Source organism: Talpa occidentalis, unplaced genomic scaffold, assembly GCF_014898055.3.
Source record: "Talpa occidentalis isolate TD23 unplaced genomic scaffold, MPIMG_talOcc4v2.1 talOcc4.3, whole genome shotgun sequence".
Taxonomy (NCBI): Eukaryota; Metazoa; Chordata; class Mammalia; order Eulipotyphla; family Talpidae; genus Talpa; species Talpa occidentalis.
In genome coordinates, this window is record NW_023603184.1 from 84495286 (window position 1) to 84509227 (window position 13942).

Sequence of the window (13942 nt, forward strand, 5' to 3'; positions counted from 1 at the left end):
TCTGGGAAACCTAAAAAAAAATAATGATGCCTAAACCTCATCAGTCTAATGGAATCAATCTATTGATCTGGGAGGGACCAAATCATGAGAACTTTAAATGTCCTCTCAGGATGTTCAAATATATCATTAAGGTTAAAATCAGACAATGCCTTCTTTAGTGCTTCTCAACTGGGGATAGGATTGTCTGATAAAATACAGAACATCTGGTCACATTTTTTTCAGGTAAGCATTTTTTCCCCTGCAGGAAACAGGCAATGTTTGAAGACATTTTGTCATGAGCAAGGGCTGCTTATTGTCATGTAGAGTAGAGGCCAAGGACGTTGTTAAACATTTTACAATGCACCAAACAGATCCCACAAGGAATAATCTGGTTTGCACAGTGCTTTGGAGCAAGGGAACCAATCACAAGAAGAGGAATAGAGTTGGGACAAAAGCAGAATTCAAATGCAAGGATTGTGTTGTTAAAAGAGATGTCCAAGAACGAAGGTTTCAAACTTGAAGGCAGAGAACTATCATCTGAAATATATAGCTCTTATACTTTCAGATGTTTCAGCAAATTTTTAAAGAAATTGTCATGAATTCTTAAGCTTATCTATGAAATGTGTCAGCTAACAGTTAACCTGAAAATTTCTTTCAGCTTCATTTTCTGCAACTTTTTGATGTTTTTAATAACTTAGTAAACTTATGACCATGAAGAGCCAGTAAATTACATGTGAGGCTATATATGCATATTTACATGTATATTTAAACATGTATAAACAGACACACACACACACATTTGAATTACAGTCACATTCCTGCGCTGGGTCTTAACATTAGTTGTGTGACCTGATGCAAGTTTGTGTTATGCTTCCCATTTTGTCTTTGTAAGAGGGATGTGGATCATATGATCTGAAATATTCTTTCTCAACATTTAACTTCTGTATCATAATTCCTCAGTTCTTCTCAAAATAGTAATTTTATTAATAAAGACAAATTTTTCAGTAACAGGTCTAATATCAATTTCAATAGCTTAGCCATACTTGAAAAGGTAACAAATTTATGTTTAAGATGAGTAATTTTATGAATTTTCTTCACATGGTCCTGATTAAGTGAATATGATGCAACTATTACTTGCCATAACATTTCAGGGAAGAAAAAAAAAAACTTTACTGGCAGTTATTGCTTTTCATACTGTTTCTGGAAATCCTCTTAGAAAATAAGATGACATAAGCCCCATTACATCCTAGAATACAATACCTAGCCATAGCCACCTATAACCAGTAGATAGCACTTCAGAATGTCAAAGAAAGGTTGGCATTTCAAGGGAACACATTTCAAAGAATAGTGCAAGCAGGGAGGGAGGAAATGGCTGAGTAAGCAGTGTGTTGTAGGAGCTGTCCTTTGCATTGTGGTATATTTAACATCATCACTTATTAGATGCCTATAGAATCTCCCACCTCCCAAGTTGTAGTAATCAAAAATATCTCCAGACATTGCCAAATTTCCGGAGGGGCAAAAGTGACCCAACAGAATTACTCCAAAGGTCAAAACTATGCAAATAAGAATCTATAATTATAGAAAATAAGGATTAATCTCACATAATGAAGCCAGATACGAAAGTGAACATATTATATGGTTTCTTAGATATAAAGCATCAAAAGAAATGATATAATCAATTTATGTTGTTAGAAATCAGGATTGTGATTACCCTTGGGGAGGGGAAGGGCAAGGGAAGGGAGAAAGTGCCTGGAAGGGAGCAAGATAAGCCTCTGAGGTACCAATAATACTCAGTTTTGATCTGGGTGCTGGTTCCATGCATGAAAATTTATTGTGTTTTACAATATGTGTACTTTTATGTGCACACACACACACACACACACACATACCCTCCCCCCTCAATAAGTTCGTTTCAAAATGCTATGGAATCACTATTTCATCTTTTCATAATGAACAATTTGTAACTCTCAACACTTTGAATCATAAGCCACATTTATTATCAAGCTACATATTAACTAAGGAAAGAGTTTTAAGTCAAATAGTGAACTTAATGAAAAATGTGATTATCTTTATATATTCTTTTCAAAAACTGGCATTTAACTTTTAAAAATACAGGAAAACATTCATTTCAATTAATTCAATTGGTAGCAGATGTTGGTTCTCCTGAAATTTTTTTCTGTTCCTATTTTGCACAAGCCTCACAAATGAAAGATTTTTTTTTTTTTGAGTTAAAAATGCTGTAAAAATAAGTTCTGTCATGAGAGGCATTTCTGAAAGTATCAGAGTTTACCAAAATAGGAGAAATACAATTTAGAGCTGATGTTTTGTCTGAAAATAAGTGACATTTATCTATCGTAACCCAGGAGTTAGGAATTATATTTTTTTTTTTTTTTATTTTTTTTTTTTTTTTTAATAGAGGCATGCTTTATTTATTTATTTATTTATTCATTTGTTTGTTTTGTTTATACATGCACTGGGTACAGTCAGAAGCGCGCGAGGGTGAGAGAATTCACCAGAGCCAGAGCGGGGAGCAGAGCAGGCAGAAGGACCGAAGTATACTGCTGAGGGGAGCAGCGGGCGGCAGGAGAGGTCTGCGCGCCATGTGGGACCCTCCTCTGGTGGCCGGGGAGCAGCCGGGGATCGAACCGGCGCTGCAGAGGCTGCTGGCAGCTTCGCAACCCAGCTCTCAACCGCTGCGCCACCGGGGAGGCCCAGGAATTATATTTTTAGGGCCTCCCCGGTGGCGCAGCGGTTGAGCACTGGGTTGCGAAGCTGCCCGCAGCCTCTGTAGCGCCAGTTCGATCCCCGGCTGCTCCCCGGCCACCGGAAGAGGGTGCCACATGGAGCACAGACCTCTCCTGCCACCTGTTGCTCCCCTCAGCAGTGTACTTCGGTCCTTCTGCCTGCTCTGCTCCCCGCTCTGGCTCTGGTGAATTCTCTCACCCTCCTGCACTTCCAACTGTACCCAGTGCTTGTATAAATAAATAAATAAATAAATAAATCTTTAAAAAAACAAACAATAGTATTAAAAAATTATATTTTTAGTATGAACGAGACTCATACACTTTCATGCCTAAAGATGTAGTATTTCTAATTCTTTTTTTCCTGCACATACATTATTTCAAACTAATATTCAAACTGGTACAGATCAATTAACAGATAAAGAAAAAAGAAAATCAGAAAAGTCAAACTACACTGTATCTAGAAATAGCAATTACATTTATTAAAAACACTGAAAAATATTATAATTACTTGGGAATTTTTTTATTTAAATATTTTATTTTATATAATTCTTACATCTTCTTTCATCTTTGCACAATGTATGCATTTTCGTTTTGGTTATATTCCCCATACAATTGCACCTCCCCCCTTATTTTGACTGTAGTCCTTCCTTTCCCCGCCCCTCTCTCCTCTCCCCCCTCTGTAGTGTGTCTTGAGTTTATAGTTGCTTGTTGATTTTGATTTTTACTTTGTATTGTTTAGTCTTCCCGGTCTCTTATTTAGGTTTTCTAAATTCTTGCTATGAGTGAGACCATCTGGTATTTTTCTTTTTCTTTCTGGCTTATTTCGCTGAGCATGATCCCTTCTAGCTCCATCCATGTTGCTGCAAACTGCATGCGTTTATCTTTTTTAATTGCTGAGTAATATTCCATGGTGTATATGTACCACATCTTCTTGATCCAGTCATCTATTTTTGGGCATTTGGGTTGCTTCCATAGCTTAGCTATTGTAAATAGTGCTGCTATAAACATAGGGGTGCAGGTGCCCTTTGGAATTACTGTTTCTTTACTTGGGAATTTTTAAGAACTATATTTTAAAAATACTACAATGAAAAAACACATATCATGACCAAATGTGTGATTTATTTTTGGGAAAAAATAATTAAAACTGAGGTTTTTCCATTAAAGGGGAGAAATAACAATATGAGATCATACCCTGGTTACATGTTATCTTTTTCTGTACAATATATATTGGTTCAATGCATATTTAATGATAACATAATGACCATTTGAGATTTAAAAATCACTAACCACTTGCCAAATTCATAAATGTTGAAATTCATAAATGTTGAAATTCGTAATGTGAAATAAATACCTAGATATAATTTTAAACACTGAAGTCTTTGATGTGTTTATAGATCAACCCAGATGATATATACAAACAGTATATCAAATAAATTGATGTTACTGCTAGTTTCCACTTAATTTCTTCATAATATGGCTGTCTGGTGTTGCATTAGTGAATATACTTCCTACAAACACATGGGTACCCCAGAGACTATGACGAATCACTTTACAGCAGCCAAGATCATCAGCAAAGCATCCTAAATGTCGATAGCGTTCATCTGTTTCAAAGAGTGTTGTTTGTATATGGTCCAAAAAACTGGAGGAAATAAAAATTGAAGTCATATTTTCATCAGCAAGAAAGAGTAATACTTCTTATGCCAACTGAACACAAAAAATAAAAAAGGGCACATCAACACCTAAGTTGCCCTAATACCACCTCTGTTCCCCTTAATGCCTGTGTTTTCAGGAAATGCAAAATGAATGATCTAGCAAATTTCATGTCATCTAAAACCAAATGAGCAATATTGCATGACCATTAAGGGTGGGATAAACTTCAGCTAGAAATCTATGGCTCAGCTTCATGAGTTGTAAGATAAGGAAACTAAAACCAGAGTAAATGTTTCATTTCTAGTTTATACTATATTTTACTTGACTGTGAGAAAAAAATAGCATATATTCCTATTTTAAGATTAAAAATGTTTTTATTAGTTTATAAATTAAAGATATACCCAGAATTTTAAAAGCAACTACCCAAGTGGTTTAGCTATTTTCTTCAAAATAATACTTTGTTAATTGGCAGTTACTTTTTCACATGTTTTGCCATCATATTTTCTTTTTTTTAACAAATAAGGTTTTTTTTAAATATTTTATTTATTTATATATACAAGAACTGTGGTACAAGTCAGATGCATGGGAGAATGAAAGGATTCACCAGAGACAGAGCAGGGAACAGAACAGGCAGACTGACGAAATAGGCTGCTGAGGAGAGCAGCAGGAGAGACAGGAGAGGTCTGCTGCACGATGTGGGACCCTTGCCAGCCGGCTGGGATCCAACTAGCGCTACAGAGGCTGCGGAGAGCTTCATAGCACAGCGCTCAACCGCCTGCACCATCAGGAGAGACCCCATCATATTTGTTAATTCTAAAAATAATTGTTTCTTCCTTAAAGAAACTATTGATTGCCAGCTGTCAACTACTAGTAAACTAATTCAATATAAATAAATCTACTAGGGAGGATGAAAATCATTAACTGTATTTAATAAAAACAATTTAAAATGATGAAGAAACTTAACTGAACGATAAAGGTCCCTCAAAGTATGACTGCAACACTGCAGTGACTGCAAGTGTTACTTCTTTGGGTAAAATTCTGAGGTTTTTAAAAATGTCTTAAATGCTCTATTTTTTACCAAGGTATAATTATAGACATTTTATAATTAAAAAAAATCACTTCTTTCAAATCATATAATCTGGTTTTCAAAATGTATTTAATTACTCACTGCTAATCCAGATGATGGGTCAATGAGGTCAGCCCAATAGCCTTCAGCTCAAAGAGCGTAGCAGATTTCCATAGCACCACTGATGAACTGCACAGAAAAAGATACAAATAATATGATCAACATAGTATCACTACAGATTTTATTTATTTAAAATATCTTTTGCTTTAGATAAAGAACTTAATTAAGATGAATAAAAAATTAACAGTAGTGATAAATTAAGACTGTAAATCCATAAGATTATTTTCAACAGTCCAAAAGATTAATGGTTCCTACAATACTTTTATTTCTTTCAAAAAGTCTAAATTGCTTGTTTTTTTCTTGTAAATTATTTCTAGTTTTAGGGACTATTTTCAATCATTTCTGTTCTATTAACTCCCAAATTTGTCATATATTATAAACTATAGCTGTTATTTCGTATTGTTATGGAGTTATTAGAAATAAGGTAACAAAGGGAATACAAAATGTTCATGAACAGACATAAATCATCATTATTTTGAATGAAAGTTGTTTAAAAATACATTGTGTGTCCTTCAAAAACATATCTGTATACTCACATACTCATGAAATACTTCTAAAAAGGCACATAAAAGCAACAGAATGGATAAAAAAGGTATAAGTTTTACAGGATACTTGTCACTACATAGCCCTCTCTATCTTTTGTACAATATATAATCATTATATACCACCTGTCAGTATTAGACTTTACCATCCTAATTTCTATGATGCTTTTGTTAGCTTTATGAGAACTCTATGCAGTTTAAAAAAAAAAAACAGTACAAGTATTGGAATCACATTAGAATGTTAAAAAAATAAAGGAAAGACCATACATGTTCAAAAACAGGGACATAATTTCCTTTCCAGTCATAAGAGTAACAGGTATCAAACTTATCATCTGTTGAAAACAAAAAACTGCCTAAAATATATGTGAAGACTGTTTTTAGATTTTCAACAACAGTCGGACAAAACTGTAATCTTTAAAGAATGGAAACAAATGAGGTGACCCACATATTTGCTCTAGCTTTCTGCCTGAGGACACTTTCCTGTTGCAGGGCAAAGATGTGGAGTCCATGCAGTATAGTATTAGTAGGCTGAGTACAGATAGAAAGCAAGAGTTCTGAAGTGCTGATGCAGCTGGAATTTGTGGGGTGCTATATTCCAAATAGTCTGCAGAGCAATTCACCCTGGTTCCATAACAAGGGCTGAACTGTGCACACACAAGGCGAGATTCCAACAAGAATTATAGCACATGTCAGCTGCAGTGCTGAGAGCTGAACAGTGATTTTTAGAGGTTCTACAGTTCTAGATAACATGGAATGTTGGCCCACCCAGAGTAAAGAGACCTCTCAGAGCACCTCTGGAATTCAGTTGAGAACCTCCAAAGTCCAGAAGGGTCATATCCTAACTAAGCAGTTAGTAAGCTGAAGACCCACAGCCAGGCCTGGCTGACTACCTGATTGTGTAAGTAATTTATTGGAACACTGCCTTGTCTGTTCAATTGCATGTCATCCTTACTTACCTTACAGTATGAGGGTAAAGTGGAGTAGCTTAGACCCTATGGATGAACCCATTTACTTACTATCTGGCTCTTTACAGGAAAAATTTGCTAACTCTGCTATGGAGGTATTTAACTTAAGCTTATAAACTAATGAAAAGTATTAAGATAATGCTATATTCTTTAGGTTATATTCATACTTAATATATACACTTATAGCGGTATTTCATTAACCTTCACAGTGCTTAAAATAAGAAAACTACTGAATATGGTTTACAAAAGATACCAATTTCATGAACAAATTAAACTGTCATACACAAAACTATAAGGAGAGCAAACAATGCAATTAAATGTTTGCAAAGAAGAATCCCAAACAATTGTAAAAAAACAAGTTTTTCTTTTAAAAGTTTCTGTTTATCAACAGCAAACACTGACATCTGCTGGGAAAAAACGAGAATAGATTTAAACCTTAAGACATAATATATCTCCTTGGCATGTCAGCTCTTAAATAGAATGCAAAATAAGAGTCATAGTCATTATAAAATTAAAAAATAACATAGCTGGGCCTCCATGGTGGCACAAGCGGTGAGCACCGCACTGTGAAGCTATCCTCAGTCTCTGCAGCGTGGGTTTGATCTGGGCCCGCCAGTAAGAATCCCACATGGAGAAGCAGACCACTCCTGTCTCGTCAGCTGCTCCCCTCAGCAGTGTATTTCGGTCAGTCTGCCTGTTCTGTTCCTAGCTCTGTCTCTGGTGAATCCTCTCACTCTCCTGTGCATCTGGCCTGTACCCTGGCCTTGTATAAAAATAAATAAATCTTAAAAAAAAATAACATGGCAAATTATGTTGCCATTTCAAAGCCCTGAAACTGGTCACAGAAAACTTACCTACAACTATAGTACAGTTAGTATCAAATGAGGTTCTGAATCTAAAACTGATCAAAAGTTAGGACCAGTAATGAAATATGTATGTGAGAGCTCTCTAGCAACTAAATGGCAGTGGTAAATATGCATTTACTATATATTATCTTAAAATGTAAATAGAAACATTTATATTATATATTAATATAATATGCAATGTTAATTATAATATGCAAACAGAAAATGTTTATAGATTTATGTCTATTTAAATTTCAACTCTAAATTCAGATCTCTTTAAAATCAGAGACAATCTTATGCCTCATTGTAACTTGCTTGTTAACCAGTATATAACTTACTCATGATTGTTATCTACATAAAACTTGTAAGTAAAGCTGTGAGTTAAGTATGAAGTCATTATCATAAAATACTCTGTTGCATATGTAATTTCTAATGTATTTTTGCAAAATAAGAGAACAATACATCCAATTTGAAAGAAAATGTAAAATAATTCCTAACATTTTCCTGCATAGAAATTAGTAAAAGGAATTTTTCCAGTATAATTAGCTAGGTACTCAAGTGAATTATTTGTAACCTGTCGTACAGGCAAAAGAATAACCCTTTCTATCTTATCTTTAAGACAATGAAATTGATGTAACACAGTATCAAACTCTTGGAGAAATAATTATATAATTTTTAAATAAAATATTTTAATCATGTATCATTTCTCAGTTGGTAAAAATGAAATTGTATCAGTCTTTTCAGTGGGCAAACCAGCAGCATCTATGAACATTTTAAATACATGTACCTCTTGATTTAGCAATTCCCTGTTTTAGGAATATGCAAAAGTAAAAGTGTGTGCACAAAAATACATGTATAAATATATTCAGTGCCTACATTAGCAAAATATTGATTTACAACTTATTAATTATTGAGGAAATTTTTAATAATGTAAACATTTATGGTTTGTCCATACAATGTAATACTAATGCAGATTTACAAAGAATGAAATATTATCTATATATAATGTTATGGAAAGGTGTAAAAAGATATATTCATGTTAAAATACTATATACTATACTATGTTATATACTGTTACTCTTTACTTTCTGAATAAGGCTGGGAAATTTTCATTTTTTACTTGACACGACATGATTTAAAGAAAAAGATACAGAAGATGAGAAGGAAAGAAAAGTGTATAATGAGTTCGTATTACTTTTTTGTTATTTTTTACTGTATTTCCCAAATTTCTTGCAATAGATATAAATTCAAAAAAATCAAGTATTAGGCTGAATCTAAGTTTTTCAAAGACACTAAAAAAAACCACTGGTATTTTTTAGTCTTCGAAAGCATGTATCTTTCAGTAATAAAAGGTATCAGTAGAAAAGGAATAAAGGCTAAAAAAAAGACACTCACCGTTTTAGTACATTGGTTCATTTAAAACTGCACTAAGGTTATATAGTTAAATTGTCTGTAATTGAAAGAATTACCTTTTCTAGGAGCAGCTCTCTTTCATTTTCCACTCCCTCACTCCAAACAGTCATGTCATTATTAGTTTTCTGTGTCACAGTTAGAATCATCAGTTTGTTGGTGGCCGCTTCTGGAAACAGTGATTCAAAATCTACAAAGAAATAAGAATACCAACCTCAGGGAGAAAGCAATTTGGTTTTTTAAAAAAGAAAGAGTGCATAAAAAATTCTTTAGACAAATGATTATGTTATTCTGGTACCAAGTTAGATTTTATTTTATTATGTTTGAAAAGGGTAAAATGAACTTAGTTTTGATTTAGTTCTGTTCTTGTTGGATGAACTGAAGTACTTTCTACAAACTGAAGATCATTTTATAAGTTACAGTTCTTGTGATTAAAACGTTTTTTGCTTTTGACACTTTGTTCAGTTTCCCTATATTCTCCCTGTAAGTGAAACCATCCGATGTTTTTTTCTCTTCTGACTTATAATATTCCACTGAGCAGATCCCTTCCAACTCTCTCCCTGTTGCTGCGAATGGCATGAGTCTATCTTTTTTGATTGCTGAGTATTATTCAATTGTGTAGATATTATTGGATGGTTTCACTTATCAGAGGGTTATAGGAAAACTGAACAAAGTGTCAAAAAAAATGACAAAACTTGTATGCAAACTATAGATCTGAGCTATACAGCAGGGGAGGGGGAGGGAGAGGGATCAAGACAGGGGAGGGGACAGCACAAAGAACTCTGGTGAGGGTTCGTGGGTGGGGTGGGAGATTTATGGGGACTATACCTGAGGGGAGAAATCAAATACTATGCAAAAATGAACAATGATGAAATAAAAAAAATCACATAAAAAAGTTTAAGATGTTTTTCAGTATTGTATATTAGCTCACGAAATTATAGCTGTAACAATCACCCAGAAGTAAAATGCCTTAAACTTTAGGAAAAAAATTACTAAAAATTCCATGTTCCTATCTAAGGCAGCGTGAAGTCAGATGTCAGGAAACATTTGAAAGTCTTTATCTCCCTCATTTAATCATCTCCAGCCAGACATGTTAAAATATCAAGTTACAGAGCATCATGATTCCTAAGTGTATTAGTCAACACATTACAAAACTACTGATACCATCTAATACACATCAGTGTAAAAATATCTGAAGTACAGCCTACCTCTTTGTAGCAATTCTGGACATGTTTGGATTGCACACTCCACTTTGGCACTTTCAAAGTAAGTTTCTGCACTGTTGATTTCTTGTTCAATAGGTGCATCATTATTCTACAGGGAATAAGAAACATAAGTAAACAAAATCTGAGCACAAATAAAATCTTGCCTGTTAGAAACTTGTCTTCCCTACAAAGATTTTATTATCATACTAATCTTTTTTTTTTAAAAGATTTATTTTTATTTATTTATACATGCACTGGGTACAGTCAGAAGTGCGGGTGGGTGAGAGAATTCACCAGAGCCAGAGTGGGGAGCAGAGCAGGCAGAAGGACCGAAGCACACTGCTGAGGGGAGCAGCGGGTGGCAGGAGATGTGGGACACCATGTGGGACGCCATGTGGGACGCCATGTGGGACACTCCTCTGGAGGCCGGGGAGCAGCCGGGGATCGAACCGGGTTGCAGAGGCTATGGGCAGCTTCGCAACCCATTGCTCAACCGCTGAGCCACTGGGGAGGCCCTTTATTATCATACTAATCTAATGGTGCTAGGGTAAGCGTTTTCTTATAAACTCAACCTCTGATAAATAGAAGATTTGAAAATTAAGAAATATTTTGACAAAACAAAAGATGAATGTAGAAATATACTTCCTATAAACAGCAGTTGCCTAAGAAACTAAAATGCCGTAACTATGTTTTACTGTTATCTCCTCTAATATTTTATGATAATATCTAAATAGCCTTTCCTTTGTTTTGTAATCTGGAAAATGGGGATATTAACACTAATTTACAGAAATAACATGATTTCACATACAGCTTCTCTGACAAGAAGTGCTTAGAGGCTTTCATTCAATTGAAATTTGTTGGGCACCTACATCAGATACTATGACAAAAGCAGCCAATACAATGTTAAATCAGATGTATAGGCATTTCAGAACTAATGTAAGAAAAACAGCATGAATAAAATACAATTTAATACAAAAAACTGTAGAATACTTTCTGGCAGTAGAGATGGGGAAGAAACTAGCTTTTCTGGGAGAAGACAGGAAAAAGTTAATATTATATTTGACCTACTTGTTAATACATATGTCTGATAGGTAAAGAAAAGGTGGAATACAGATTAGGAAATCAGGAGGAAATTGTCCTTCAAGAGATATGAAGAGATAATAATAGTGGAAAGGTATGCAATGGCCAAAGAGAAAGATGCAATTAAAAAACAAATGAACAACAACAAAAAAATCCCAAAATATGCTGTGTAGAGTGCAAAAGAGTAGGAAGTAGTGAGAGGTAAGTTGAGAAAGATAAGGAATCAAATTGTTGGAAGCTGTTTGTCACTAAGAAATTTTTACTTTAGTCTATAAGTAGTGAGGAGTAACAAGATCAGATATAAAACACAATTGGTAGTATTTCTGTGGTAATAGGAAATGAAGAGAAGCAGGTGACAGTAACAACCAGTATTTACATATCACCAACTCTACTTAAGTATACATTTTTACACTTAATCTTCATAGCTATTTTATGGGCTAGAGGGTATGATCATCCCCATTTTACATATAAAGATATAAAGGTTCTGAAAGGTTAAGTAACCATCTCGAGATCACAAAATTAAGTAAATTGCAGAGCTAAACTTTGGATTTAGATTTCTTCTATTTCCACAGTCCATTATAATACCTCTAAGAATCCATGCTAGGGAAGGTGGCCTTGAACTCTAGTTCTATTTGTAAAAGCTGAAAAGACACAAATGATTTAACAGCTACTTAACAGAAGCAATGCTATTTTGTCATTTGGTGGTATGATGGAGAGAGAAGTCAAGGGTAGGACTGTAATTTTATCTTGGGACAGTGTGAGAATGGCTAAGTCATTTATATTACTGATAATATGGGAGTAAAAGACAGGTTTTGAGAGAAAAAACTACTCTGTATTAGACTTGTAAAGTGTGGGAACTTATGAGACATTTAGATAAAAATATTTAGCAGGCAGATAGATATACAGAAGTAGAAATGTCAGAAATAGATATACTAATTTAGGAATTTTCAAAAGTCTGGAGGAAGTCAAAAGTCTAACTGATCAGGAAATAGTATAGAGAGAATGAACAGAACTGTATGGGGTATATCAAGTAATTGATACAGAGTAGGAGCCGATATGACTGAGAAGAAACCAACTTTTTTTTTTAATTAAAGGTTTATTTATTTATACCTGGTGAGGGGGAGCAGCGGGTGAGACAGGAAAGGTCTGCTGCCCCCTTATATGCTGCTCCTGGCCAGCTGGGGAGGGGATCCATCTCTTGCTGCAGCGGCTGGCAAGAGCTTGATGGCGCTTTCTTTAACCCCTGCGCCCCCAGGGAGGCCCGATGGGGGTCTTTTCTGCTTAACTCTTACGCTTTGGATTTCATGTCTGTGCATTTATTTATTTTCCTCATGGCTCCTGATCACTTCGTTTCCCCAGACTTGGGGCTGACTTCCTAGGTGGTGTCCACCAAAGGGAAAATCAAATTACCATGTCTATGGCGGGTTACCCAATCACCATGACTAACACAGGGCGGTATCTCAGCTTTCCTTGCACTCTCCCTGCCCCCCCCCCCCCATACACACATAGGCCCTATGAACTTCACTGACAATAACCACATTTTCCGTGTCAGACTTTTGCACGGGAGATTCCCTCTGCTTGAAGTGCCCACTGTTTCGCTTCATCCACATCGTTGTCAAGTCATCACTCCTCAGAGAGCCCTCCCACCCAGGATCACTCTGTAATAGCACACCCCCCACCCTCAATCTATTTTCCTGACCTTTCCTTCCCAATACCTGTTAGTCCCCGACATTTTTGCCAATGGCCTGTCCATTCTCCCCTTTCCTCTGACTCTCAGCAACCTCGCTGGCTTCTTAGAGTCCCTTCTTTTTCCTAGGAATTTTACTTTTTCCCCCCTCACCTGCTAAGTCAACGGAGGGTATTTGTCTGTCATTCTCACCTGCTTTCCAACAAAGTGTTGGGGGGGCAGGGTGAGGACACCCCATCACCCTCAAACCTGCCCGTTCTCAATAGGTTCTGCCATCCAGCTCATTGAGACAAGACATCCACTAGTGCATGAGGCCTTTCATGAAAAGGAACTTTACTACAATTAGTGTGCAATGAAGAAAATGGGACAGATATGGTTTCCAAATTCAGCACCCAGAGTTCCCTGCACCCCCCCCAGGGAAAGGCCCAGCCCAATAGGGTTGTCCCAAAGCAGGGCCACTAAAGCCTAAGAGCTGCCCCAAATCAGGAAGGGGTCCAAAAGAGCCAGAACCCCCCCACCCTGGGGGGCAGAGGTCACTCCGGCCATGATCTGGCACCCCCTCCTGTGCTTCTGGGCTGGGCATCCTTGTTTCCCAGGCCCGTGTTCACACTGGGAGGCGTGTGGGATCTGCTCAGCTGTTGTCCATGGG

General features: G+C 36.0%; 1 pseudogene; it reads right to left on the minus strand.

Moving 5' to 3' along the window:
• Positions 1-4169: 4169 nt before the first annotated feature.
• LOC119255118 (methylmalonic aciduria and homocystinuria type D homolog, mitochondrial-like) lies at positions 4170-13216 on the minus strand (annotated as a pseudogene).
• Between the last annotated feature and the right edge of the window lie 726 nt (positions 13217-13942).